The sequence below is a fragment of the Chiloscyllium punctatum genome, chromosome 41 (genome assembly GCF_047496795.1).
Source record: "Chiloscyllium punctatum isolate Juve2018m chromosome 41, sChiPun1.3, whole genome shotgun sequence".
Lineage (NCBI taxonomy): Eukaryota > Metazoa > Chordata > Chondrichthyes > Orectolobiformes > Hemiscylliidae > Chiloscyllium > Chiloscyllium punctatum.
Genome location: NC_092779.1, coordinates 29,111,058 through 29,123,331, shown reverse-complemented (window position 1 = coordinate 29,123,331; position 12,274 = coordinate 29,111,058). Strand labels below are relative to the sequence as shown.

The 12,274-nt window shown below is 47.4% G+C and overlaps 1 protein-coding gene across 6 annotated transcripts in view; it reads right to left on the bottom strand.

Moving 5' to 3' along the window:
- LOC140464962 (uncharacterized) overlaps positions 1–12,274 on the bottom strand; it is a 125,797-nt gene that overhangs the window by 29,672 nt on the left and 83,851 nt on the right. Inside the window, exon 1 of one of the 6 annotated variants that reach the window (XM_072560644.1) lies at positions 8,246–8,456. The exons of 4 other annotated variants lie outside the window; for them this stretch is intronic. The gene's annotated coding sequence lies outside the window, so the exon portion shown is untranslated. Of the gene's footprint in view, positions 1–8,245; positions 8,457–12,274 lie in introns of those variants that run through there. One more of the 6 variants, XM_072560638.1, reaches the window with a different exon arrangement.

Below are 12,274 nucleotides of genomic sequence, written 5' to 3'. Positions count from 1 at the left end.
CATCAGTCTTCACAATAGAAGACATGAGTAATATCCCAACAATTAAAGGGAGTCAGGGGGCAGAGTTGAGTATGGTTGCCATTACAAAAGAGAAAGTGTTAGAAAAGCTAAAAGGTCTTAAAATTGATAAATCTCCTGGCCCTGATGGGATATATCCTGTTCACGTTATATATTAATGATCTGGATGAAGGAACTGGGGGCATTCTAGTGAAGTTTACCGATGATGGAAAGTTAGGTGGACAGGCAGGTAGTACTGAGGAAGTGGGGAGGCTGCAGAAGGATCTAGACAGTTTGGGAGAGTGGTCCAGGGAATGGCTGATGGAATTCAATCTGAGAAAATGCGAGGTCTTGCACTTTGGAAAAAAGAATACAAGCATGGACTACTTTCTAAACAGTGAGAAAATTCGTAAAGCCAAAGTACAAAGGGATCTGGGAGTGCTAATCGAGGATTCTCTAAAGGTAAACATGCAGGTTGAGTCTGTGATTAAGAATGCGAATGCAATGTTGTCATTTACCTCAAGAGGGTTGGAATATAAAAGCACCGTTGTGCTACTGAGACTTTATAAAGCTCTGGTTAGGCCCCATTTGGAGTACTGTGTCCAGTTTTGGTCCCCACACCTCAGGAAGGACATTCTGGCACTGGAGCGTGTCCAGCAGAGATTCACACGGATAATCCCTGGAGTGGTAGGTCTAACATACGAGGAATGGCTGAGGATCCTGGGATTGTATTCATTGGAGTTTAGAAGATTAAGGGGAGATCTAATAGAAACTTACAAGATAATACATGGCTTGGAAAGGGTGGACGCAAGGAAATTGTTTCCGTTAGGCGAGGAGACTAGGACCCTTGGACACAGCCTTAGAATTAGAGGGGGTAAATTCAGAACAGAAATGCGGAGACATTTCTTCAGCCAGAGAATGATTGGCCTGTGGAATTCATTGCCGAAGAGTGCAGTGGAGGCTGGGACGCTAAATGTCTTCAAGGCAGAGATTGATAAATTCTTGATGTAACAAGGAATTTAGGGCTACGGGGAGAATGCGGGTTAGTGGAGTTGAAATGCCCATTAGCCATGATTGAATGGCGGAGTGGACTCGATGGGCCGAATGGCCTTACTCCCACTCCTATGTCTTATGGTCTTAAACTATCCTGTTTATCACAAGATTGAGGATGGAAAGGTAGACAGCCAGAGATGTTTGGCTTTGACTTTTTCTTGTGTAGCTGGAGGACATCATTTAGGGTTGGAGAGATTAAAAGAGGTGGCAATAACTTAAAACTGGATATTTTTAGCATACTTTTTCCAAGTTGACCCAATGTTTGTAGATACTGCTTCTACGAATAGCATGTAGTTGAAAAGAAGTGAGTAAGATCACTGTGGCCTCCTCAGATGATAGTGTCAGGATGAGAAAATCATTCACTGCAAAAAATGTACTGGCAGCAATTAAGTTGGTACAGAGGCAGCCAATCATTCTCTCATAAGTAATACAAGAAAGGAGAGGAGGTACAAAAGGTGCTGGGAGACCTACTGTGTTTCTCCAGAAATGGTAAAGACAGAAATGGAGTAAATGCTATAAGTCCAATAAGACTTTTTTTTGATCTGGAACACAAGTTACTAGAGGAGGAAGGTGTGATCATTCAAATAAAACACAAAGAGGAGCCAATACGAAAGTATCGCAGTCACAGAAATATAACCTGTAATTTTGTTTAGGGTCATGTTAATGTTGTGAGAGGGGGATTCAAAGAAGATTTTGTAAACAAAAGGTGTGGCTCCAAGAGAGAACATATTCAAGGACACTGGTGAAGAGAGCAAGGCCAAAATGGAGTAATAGATCAAGGGATTCGGAGCAGGTTTTTCTGAGTGGGAATTAATGGCCAGAGTTTCAAAAATGACCCAGTACCCCAGGACATGGTAGCATTTATAAGGTCAGCTAATATGGGGGTAGGAAGTAATATTGGAATAGTTATGGGTTAAAAGTAAAATAAAATTCCTTAATAACATAGCCTCTTTAAAAGTAAAAGAAATTGAGCAGCAAAAGACATTGTTAAGATAAATTTGCTTCCTACAAGTAATTGGGGTTTACAAATGTATTGTGGAGGCTAAACATTTTGAAATTTGATACAACAAATTTCAAATTTAATTTGACAAATCCTGTTAACTACTGCCTGAACAAAAGAATAGCAATGAAAAACACATAGATTAATTTAGGATGTCTGGTTAGCACGGACAAGTTGGACTGAAGGGCCTGTTCCGTGCTGTACAGCTCTTATGCTAAGTTGTCACAAAAACTCAACTGAGTGATTAATGTCCTTCAGCAAGATACATAAGTCCCTCTATCTGATGTCGAGAGTGTGGTGCTGAAAAAGCACAACAGGTCAGGCAGCATCTGAGGAGTAGGAAAATCGATGTTTCGGGCAAAAGCCCTTCATCAGGATGCTGCCTGATGAAAGGCTTTTGCTCGAAACGTCAATTTTCCTGCTCCTTGAATGCTGCCTGACCTGCTGTGCTTTCCCAGCACCACACTCTTCAACTCTAATCTCCAGCATCTGCAGCCCTCATTTTTGCCTTTTTAACCCTCTATCTGATGCTCTGTATTTGATTCATGCAGCAGTGGTGGCACTCAAATCTTAACTATAAAGTTCTTTCTTTTCCAAATGTTTTCTTGATACAAGAAATATCCTTTTAGATTAGAGAACTGTCACGTTTCTTAAGTAGTCAGCACAGAGTTGAGGTCAAGATTGATGAATCAGACTGGTGTCCTATTTAAAGTAAAATAAAAGCAAAGTAACGAAGGGGAATGACTATTGATTCTATTAAAAAGGACTTCCAGAGACATTTAACAAATCCACTCATAGCAGACTGTGAGCTGAAGTTTAAGTTCATGATATTGACAGCAGATTATTGTGGTGATAGAGAGTAGAGCAGGTAGCCTGAGTGACAGGATGAGATTTGTGGCGTCCCATAAGGACGCAATGAAACCTTAATTATTCACTGCATTGATTAATGACTTATAAAATAGAATAGAAAAACCACATATTCAAAATTGCTAATGAAATAAACATAGGAATCATTGTAAGCTGATAATATTACGCTTTCATCTACTAAGAGGTATTGATTTAGATAACGTGAATGGGCAAAACTGTAGAAAATAGTTTTTAAAATAGCTCATTCATTTGGAACAAAAACAATAGGTTACATTCTACTAGTCAACTTTTGAGATCATGGCCCTTGTAAACAACACATCCCCCAATCTCTCCTTCCCCCCCAGAGTTTCTGAATTTGTTGTTACATTCTCACACAGGCTGCCTATATTTCCTGAAACTCCATGTTTGAAGGAAATCAGGCTTGCACCTCTACAAATATATTAAAACATCTCTTAGCAAAGTACAAATAACATCCTATGTGAATGTGATCAAATGAAATGATTGCTTATCATTCTCAAGCTCTGAAGCTTTTGATATGGCTGATGAAATCAACTTCCTCCAACACCTTTCCATCATCATACAACAGGATAGGACGGCATTTGTTTGATTCAGTTTTTACTCAAAGATAGACAAAAGAAAAATCATGTGCACTGGCTTCTCTTCCTCTTCCTGCAACATTATATCGATCCTTGAACACCCTCTTACTTCTCATCTACACACTGTGCCTCCACAAAACAATACAAAAAGACATCAGTTTCCACATTTCCATTCCTGAAACCTAATTCTAGCTTACCTGTTGGATGACTTTGGCATTGCCACTTTGTGATGCTGCTTATCAGGCAGTCAATATGGATAAGTAGAAATTTTCACCAACTAGAATGTAGCCAATGTCTTCAGTCTCCTCCACATTTGGCTCCAGCTTCACCAGTTCCAACTCTTTCCCTTATTGTCTGAAGCTGAATCATTTTGTTGGCAACTTTGTCATCATTTTTGGCCCCAAGATTAGCTTTCAATCATGCCATACTAATTAAGACCTCATACTTCCATAACATCCCAAAACTCATCCACTATTGATACCCTTATTCATACCTTTATTACTTCTAGATTTTGTTACTCCTGGCCAGTTTCCCTCAATGTAAGCTTGGAGACATTCAAAACTCAGCTGCCAGAGTTCCAACTGACACAAAGTCTCAATATCCATTTCCAGTAAATCTACAATGGCTCCCAGTTAAACACTGTCACGGTTTAAAAATCCTCATTAACATTGTGGGCAGTTTCAACTCCATAATGGTCTTAGAAGGGGTGCAGCATTGATTTACCAGAATGATGTTTGGACACCGAGGCCTAAGTTACGAAGAAGGATTGCCACAAGTTGGGGAATCTAGAGCAAGGGGCATAGTATAAAAAATTTGAGTAGGTTTGAGGGATGAATTAGCCTACTCCAGGTTCTATGTTCAAGTCCATGCTAGACATCTGCGCACAAACTTTAGGGAGATATTTTCATGCAGCACTAGTGAAGTACTACACCAGTGAAGGGGCAATCCTTTGTGTTTTCCTGCACTGTAACATTACCTAAACTTCAAAAAAAAACATATTGGTTTTGAAGTGCTCAAGGACATAAAATAAATGCAAGTTCTTCCTTTCAATGCTCTAAGGACAACAAGGAATATACAATAAATATTGTTTCACCATTCTCATAATAAAGAAAAACAATGAAACTACTTTTGATATATCAAAAGGTAGATATGTCTCAAAAAAAATTAGAAGCTAGCTCCATGGCAGCAATAGAAAGCGAATGTTTAGCTATAAACAGCCACACGTATTCATTACAATCACAGATAAAAGTTTCCAGTGTTTTTGGAAAGTGCCTGAGCATACATTGTAATACCAATTACAAACATCATGCCAGTTCCCCAAAGCATTGGGAATCGGAATCGTGTATTCTTAAATGACATTCACTGGAGCTAGTAACTATTCTTATAAAAGTAATATTGCGTATGATGGGTATCTTAAATAAAAATAGAAAATGCTGGAAATACTCAAAACAGATCAGACAGTATCTATGGAGAGAGAAACAAGGGTTAAATCTTTTTGTTCAATGAATTTTTGTCAGACCTGTAAAAATTTGGTGCAAAAAATTTTAAGCTACAACAAAATCAGGAAAGGAATTGGGTGGAAGGGAATCAACTCCCAGTCTTAAACTGTGATAAATTTGTCTGATTAACCATAAACTATTATACGAAACAAAAGCATTCCACGAAAGATAGAAACAATGTGTATCCAAAAAAATGAAATGTATCTGCTGTACTAATCCATTTATTCCTTATCTTCTAACAAGGTCCCACCTGATATGAACAGATGTGCAACCCCACAAGAAAAAACACACTTACAAGCACCCCACGCAGCTTTTTATGATACATTTCATTTGAGATCCTGTTATCTCCTTACAACTCCAGCTATCTGAGATTAAATGATTTTAGCTTGCTGTGACAATGCTCTCAGCAAATCTCTTTGTTCCTAACCTGCATTTTCTCCTTCTTTTGCTAAGGTTCACTATTACTTTTGAAAGTAAATGTACCAAATAAGCCATTCGTTTATTTGTTTAATATGCTATTCCTGTATTCTTTTTCTTTCCTCAAAACACTACACAAACTAGTGAATATTACTTTCCAACCCTTACCTTAATTGCATATTTTGGTTAGCTGTTTGGATGCACAAATCAAGCACTAAATGCAGAATATGACAATAATAGATTTAAACCAATAAACTTAATGTTGAGCATTATACTTATTGTGAAATTGTCAAGCTTTGCTAAAATCCCAACAGAAAAGAAATCACCATGGACCAATGCGAATAGTTCATGCACCAACTGAAATTCTTCAGCGAAAACCTAACAGCAACCATAGATACAAGTATACTGCATTTCCACAGCTGCAAACTTTATTGAATTTCAATCCCGTATTTCTGTGACTACAATACTTGAAATATTTGTTAACAATCTGTTAAATCAAGTGGTGGTGAGGCAGGGGTGAGGGTAATGGAATTGTAAGATCATAGGGCATCAAGCAAATGTTTGATCTTTGACTGGGGGAATGAAGTATTACTGCAAAGCAAGGCACAAGCTTGACCTGAAACATTAATGCTGTGTTTCTACACAGATGCTGTAAGACTTACTGAATGTACCAGCAATTTCTGTTTTCATTTCACAAACCAGATCCTTGTTGTACCAACATTCCTGTCAACGGTTTTAGGAACAGCAAATGTACTGGTAATCCATTCACTCTCTTAAATCAGGCAAACCAATTGAAAAAGGGCAGAGACCAAGCTTTAAAAGAATATCTGCTTTACGTCTCAATAAAGTAACAGTTACGGATTCTTAAAAAATGCATTGCAACTACTGGGAAAAGGACATTTTATACATAATTATTTTGAAAATCATTTAAACTGTAGCCTAGTGCACTGCTATGGGTAACAGAAATGAATTTGATCCTCAGTTATACTGAGCACAGCCATCTTGCTTAGGAAGGCTCAGGTAGGCCAGGCATTTCATTTCACAGCAAGGCTAGGGCAGAAAATGGCATTTAATCTTGAAATGACATTCTCAACTGAGTTCATTAGCATTTAGCTCATACAATGCTCAGAAAGCCCCTTATATCTATGTCTATTCTCACACTCTATATGAAAACAAAAAATGCAATTGTTTAATTTGACCCAAATCAGCAATCTACTTCCCATCACCCTATCCCCACCAAAACAGAGTCAGTGACTAAGGCTGTGATGTGCTGCAGAGATTGAGAGTGAACTATTTATAGTACTTTCAGGAGTGATGAGCTTGTCTGTGGGCATCACTGAGTAATGATGAAAAGTCACATGAACCAAAACACATACAAGTGTCTATGACATCAATTATTTGAAAACTCAATTTTTTAAGAAATGCAGAGCGGTGTCCTTTTAATGTTCAAACTCTTCTGTTAGACTTCTAATATTGTGAAATTTAACATAAGGTTAAACGACCCACTGATTTATCCTCCACCATGGAAGAATAATTAATTCTCCACATGCTCCCATGCCCTGGAAGGTGAGGTGAAATTGAGAGCTTGGATCATGTCGATATCAAATAGGTATTAGTTATCAAATTTCCTTGTAAATGAAAGAATATTTAATAGACTTTTACACAGTCAGAGACAGAAAAAGAATAGAAAAGAACAATATACAGAAGATTTCATTATCAAATATATAGAAGCCTATGAGAAAACTGTAGGGGAGTCGACCTCATGGATAGTTAGGTTGAATGACATTTTCTTCTGTACAATCCCAGAAGTCCCAATATATATTTTAAAAATTTAATTATAGCCTTCTACACTCACTCATTTGCCCACACAGACTTCATTTTCAAAATTACCCAAAGCACTGTTCCAGTCAGATCAAACAGAAAGAGCAAACATAAAGGCGGTAGTCAGAGGGAAAGTCCAGCTTGAAAAAAAAACACCTTCTGTGCAAAATATAAAATTAGAAGGGAAAAAAAAATCACACACGGAATACCCAATCTCCCTACCACATCCGAACGGCACTTAGTTGTAATTAATTAAATTACTGAACATAGAGCTTTTCTGATGCTTTACAAAAACAAAGATGCATCTTCACTTTACAATGCTATATAAATCCAATTCAAGAAAAAGACGCGCGCAGCGTTTGTCTTTAACAGTCTTAGTCAGAAGTGATATACTCAGTTTTTCATATTTATTTAACAGTAGTTGTTGTGGTTTGTTCCTCCTTGCGAACAAGCAACGCGTATGTACACATAAAAACAGCGTTGAGTTATTTATCACTATATTAGAATTAAACCACAAAAATGTTGAGAATTTCTGTGGAATGAGTGCATGTCAAAAAGGTCCGAAACACTGAATACCAAAACTATTTCTAAACATTTTGACTTAGGAGAGGCCATCGTGATTTTGTCTTTTTGTTAGGCAATTTCAAATCGGAAAACATTTAGGTTTTACACTTCTTTAGGGAATGAAACAAAATGCTCATCTGTCCTCCCTCAAAGTCTAATTTCTGTATTTCCGTACATTTTGGAGAGGAAAATGCAAAAATCTTTAACAAGCATTACATTTACATGTGAACAACTACGGATTCCTCCATTAACTGGATGCACCAACGCGTAGGGTCAGAACGGCCTCTAGGTTCAGCAATAGAACACTCTTCCCGTCGGAAGACAATGAGCCGCCTTCCAACCTTTCTATCTCCGACAGAGGTAACAAAGAAAAAAAGGATTTCTTACAAATTAATCCGCAGATCCGATTTGTTTTCTTTTCTATCACTTACATTAAAGTCAGATCCAAGCTCAAAATCTCTCTCTCGTGTAATCAATTTAACATAATTTGCAGACCAGTCTCTTTCGATAATGATCTTTTCGTTGCCTCCTCCTGGTGTAAAGTCAAGAAGCCAATGTGGTATTGTTCAGAAGCAAATCTGACGACATTTCTCTAACCCAGCCCCTCGGCCGTGCCGATGATGACTTTACGTCTGAAGTTTGCGCTTTCACATGTCGGGGAGGAGCGACAAGGACGTGCTTGGGAACTAAGAGTGAACTGTGTCTGCTAGAGTCTCCTCTTCATACTGCCACACTTGGACTGGCGAAGCTAAACTTAACTTACAGCCTGCATCTCTTGTTGCAGAAAACCCGAACTCATTTAGATTCTGTTGTGATCTGATCAGTTATAGAATCCCTACAGTGCAGTCCACCCAGTCTGCATCAATCCTCAAAGGGATTTAAGCCAAACCCACCCCCAGCCATCCCATTGCCCACCTCGGCATGCCACCCTGCAGGACTGTGGGAGAAAACTGGAGAGCTCGTACAGACCCAGGGAAAATGTACAAAGCTCAATGTCACCTACTGCTGGAAGTAAACCAACGTCCCCGGCGCTCTGAGGCAACATTGCTTACCACTGTTGAATTTACTATTACTAAATTTAAATTAAAGATTACTTCTAATCACACCCCTCACCCCTGCTTTCAATGTCATAAAGTCCAACACTTTTCTGTGAGGGGGAAGACGGGGTACGAGTGATGAGTGGGTGGGTGGATGGGTGGCGGCGAGAGGGAGAGAGAGGGAGAGAGACAGAGAGGGAGAGAGAGAGAGAGAGAGAGAGACGGGGGTGGGTGGCAGAGAGAGAGAGAGAGGGAGACGGGGGTGGGTGGGTGGCAGGGAGAGAGGTAGAGAGGGAGAGGGAGAGAGAGAGGGAGAGGGAGAGGGAGAGGGAGAGGGAGAGGGAGAGGGAGAGGGAGACGGGGGTGGGTGGGTGGGTGGCGGAGAGAGAGAGAGAGAGAGAGAGAGACGGGGTGGGTGGGTGGGTGGCGGAGAGAGAGAGAGAGACGGGGTGGCGGAGAGAGAGAGAGAGAGAGAGAGAGACGGGGGTGGGTGGTGGAGAGAGAGAGAGACGGGGATAGGGGGGTGGGTGGCGGACAGAGAGACGGGGGTGGGTGGCGGACAGAGAGACGGGGTTGGGTGGGTGGGGGGCGGACAGAGAGACAGGGGTGGGTGGGTGGCGGACAGAGAGACGGGGGTGAGTGGCGGACAGAGAGACGGGGGTGGGTGGGTGGCGGACAGAGAGACGGGGGTGGGTGGGTGGCGGACAGAGAGACGGGGGTGGGTGGGTGGCGGACAGAGAGACGGGGGTGGGTGGGTGGGTGGGTGGCGGACAGAGAGACGGGGGTGGGTGGGTGGGTGGGTGGCGGACAGAGAGACGGGGGTGGGTGGGTGGGTGGGTGGCGGACAGAGAGACGGGGGTGGGTGGGTGGGTGGGTGGCGGACAGAGAGACGGGGGTGGGTGGGTGGGTGGGTGGCGGACAGAGAGACGGGGGTGGGTGGGTGGGTGGGTGGCGGACAGAGAGACGGGGGTGGGTGGGTGGGTGGCGGACAGAGAGACGGGGGTGGGTGGGTGGGTGGGTGGCGGACAGAGAGACGGGGGTGGGTGGGTGGGTGGGTGGCGGACAGAGAGACGGGGGTGGGTGGGTGGGTGGGTGGCGGACAGAGAGACGGGGGGTGGGTGGGTGGCGGACAGAGAGACGGGGGTGGGTGGGTGGGTGGGTGGCGGACAGAGAGACGGGGGGTGGGTGGGTGGTGGGTGGCGGACAGAGAGACGGGGGGTGGTGGGTGGGTGGGTGGCGGACAGAGAGACGTGTGGGTGGGGTGTTGCGGGACAGAGAGACGGTGGGGGGGTGGCGACAGAGAGGACGGGGGTGGGTGGGGTGGGTCGGGTGGCGGACAGAGAGACGGGGGTGGGTGGGTGGGTGGGTGGCGGACAGAGAGACGGGGGTGGGTGGGTCGGGTGGGTGGCGGACAGAGAGACGGGGGTGGGTGGGTGGGTGGGTGGCGGACAGAGAGACGGGGGTGGGTGGGTGGGTGGGTGGCGGACAGAGAGACGGGGGTGGGTGGGGTGGGTGGGTGGCGGACAGAGAGACGGGGGTGGGTGGGTGGGTGGGTGGCGGACAGAGAGACGGGGGTGGGTGGGTGGGTGGGTGGCGGACAGAGAGACGGGGGTGGGTGGGTGGGTGGGTGGCGGACAGAGAGACGGGGGTGGGTGGGTGGGTGGGTGGCGGACAGAGAGACGGGGGTGGGTGGGTGGGTGGGTGGCGGACAGAGAGACGGGGGTGGGGTGGGTGGGTGGGTGGCGGACAGAGAGACGGGGGTGGGTGGGTGGGTGGGTGGCGGACAGAGAGACGGGGGTGGGTGGGTGGGTGGGTGGCGGACAGAGAGACGGGGGTGGGTGGGTGGGTGGGTGGCGGACAAGGAGACGGGGGGTGGGTGGGTGGGGTGGCGGACAGAGAGACGGGGGTGGGTGGGTGGGTGGGTGGCGGACAGAGAGACGGGGGTGGTGGGTGGGGTGGGTGGGTGGCGGACAGAGAGACGGGGGTGGGTGGGGGTGGGTGGCGGACAGGAGACGGGTGGGTGGGTGGGCGGACAGAGAGACGGGGGGGTGGGTGGGGGGTGGGTGGGTGGGTGGGTGGGTGGCGGACAGAGAGACGGGGGGGTGGGGTGGGTGGGTTGGCGGACAGAGAGACGGGGGGGTGGGTGGGTGGGTGGGTGGCGGACAGAGAGACGGGGGGTGGGTGGGTGGGTGGGTGGCGGACAGAGAGACGGGGGTGGGTGGGTGGGTGGGGTGGCGGACAGAGAGACGGGGGTGGTGGGTGGGTGGGTGGCGGACAGAGAGACGGGGGTGGGTGGGTGGGTGGGTGGCGGACAGAGAGACGGGGGTGGGTGGGTGGGTGGGTGGCGGACAGAGAGACGGGGGAGGGTGGGTGGGTGGGTGGCGGACAGAGAGACGGGGGTGGGTGGGTGGGTGGGTGGCGGACAGAGAGACGGGGGTGGGTGGGGTGCGGACAGAGAGACGGGGGTGGGTGGGAGGCGGACAGAGAGACGGGGGTGGGGGTGGGTGGGTGGGTGGCGGACAGAGAGACGGGGTGGGTGGGTGGGTGGGTGGCGGACAGAGAGACGGGGGTGGGTGGGTGGTGGGTGGCGGACAGAGAGACGGGGGGTGGGTGGGTGGGTGGGTGGCGGACAGAGAGACGGGGGTGGGTGGGTGGGTGGGTGGCGGACAGAGAGACGGGGGTGGGTGGCGACAGAGAGACGGGGGTGGGTGGGTGGGTGGTGCGGACAGAGAGACGGGGGGGTGGGGACAGAGAGGGGGTGGGTGGGCGGACAGAGAGACGGGGGTGGGTGGGTGGGTGGGTGGGTGGCCGGACAGAGAGACGGGGGTGGGTGGGTGGGTGGGTGGCGACAGAGAGACGGGGGTGGGTGGGTGGGTGGGTGGCGGACAGAGAGACGGGGGGTGGTGGGGGGGTGGGTGGGTGGGTGGGTGGCGGACAGAGAGACGGGGGTGGGTGGTGGTGGGTGGGTGGCGGACAGAGAGACGGGGGTGGGTGGGTGGGTGGGTGGCGGGACAGAGAGACGGGGGTGGGTGGGTGGGGGGCTGTGGGTGGCGGACAGAGAGACGGGGGTGGTGGGTGGCGTGGGTGGGGTGGCGGACAGAGAGACGGGGGTGGGTGGGTGGTGGGCGGACAGAGAGACGGGGGGTGGGTGGGTGGGGTGGGTGGCGGACAGAGAGACGGGGGGTGGGTGGGTGGGTGGGTGGCGGACAGAGAGGACGGGGTGGTGGGGTGGGTGGGTGGTGGGTGGGCGGACAGAGAGACGGGGGTGGGTGGGTGGGTGGGTGGCGGACAGAGAGACGGGGGGGTGGGTGGGTGGTGGGTGGTTGGGTGGCGGACAGGAGAGACAGGGGGGGGGTGGGTGGGTGGGTGGCGATGGGGTGCGGACAGAGAGACGGGGGTGGGTGGGTTGGGTGGGTGGGTGTG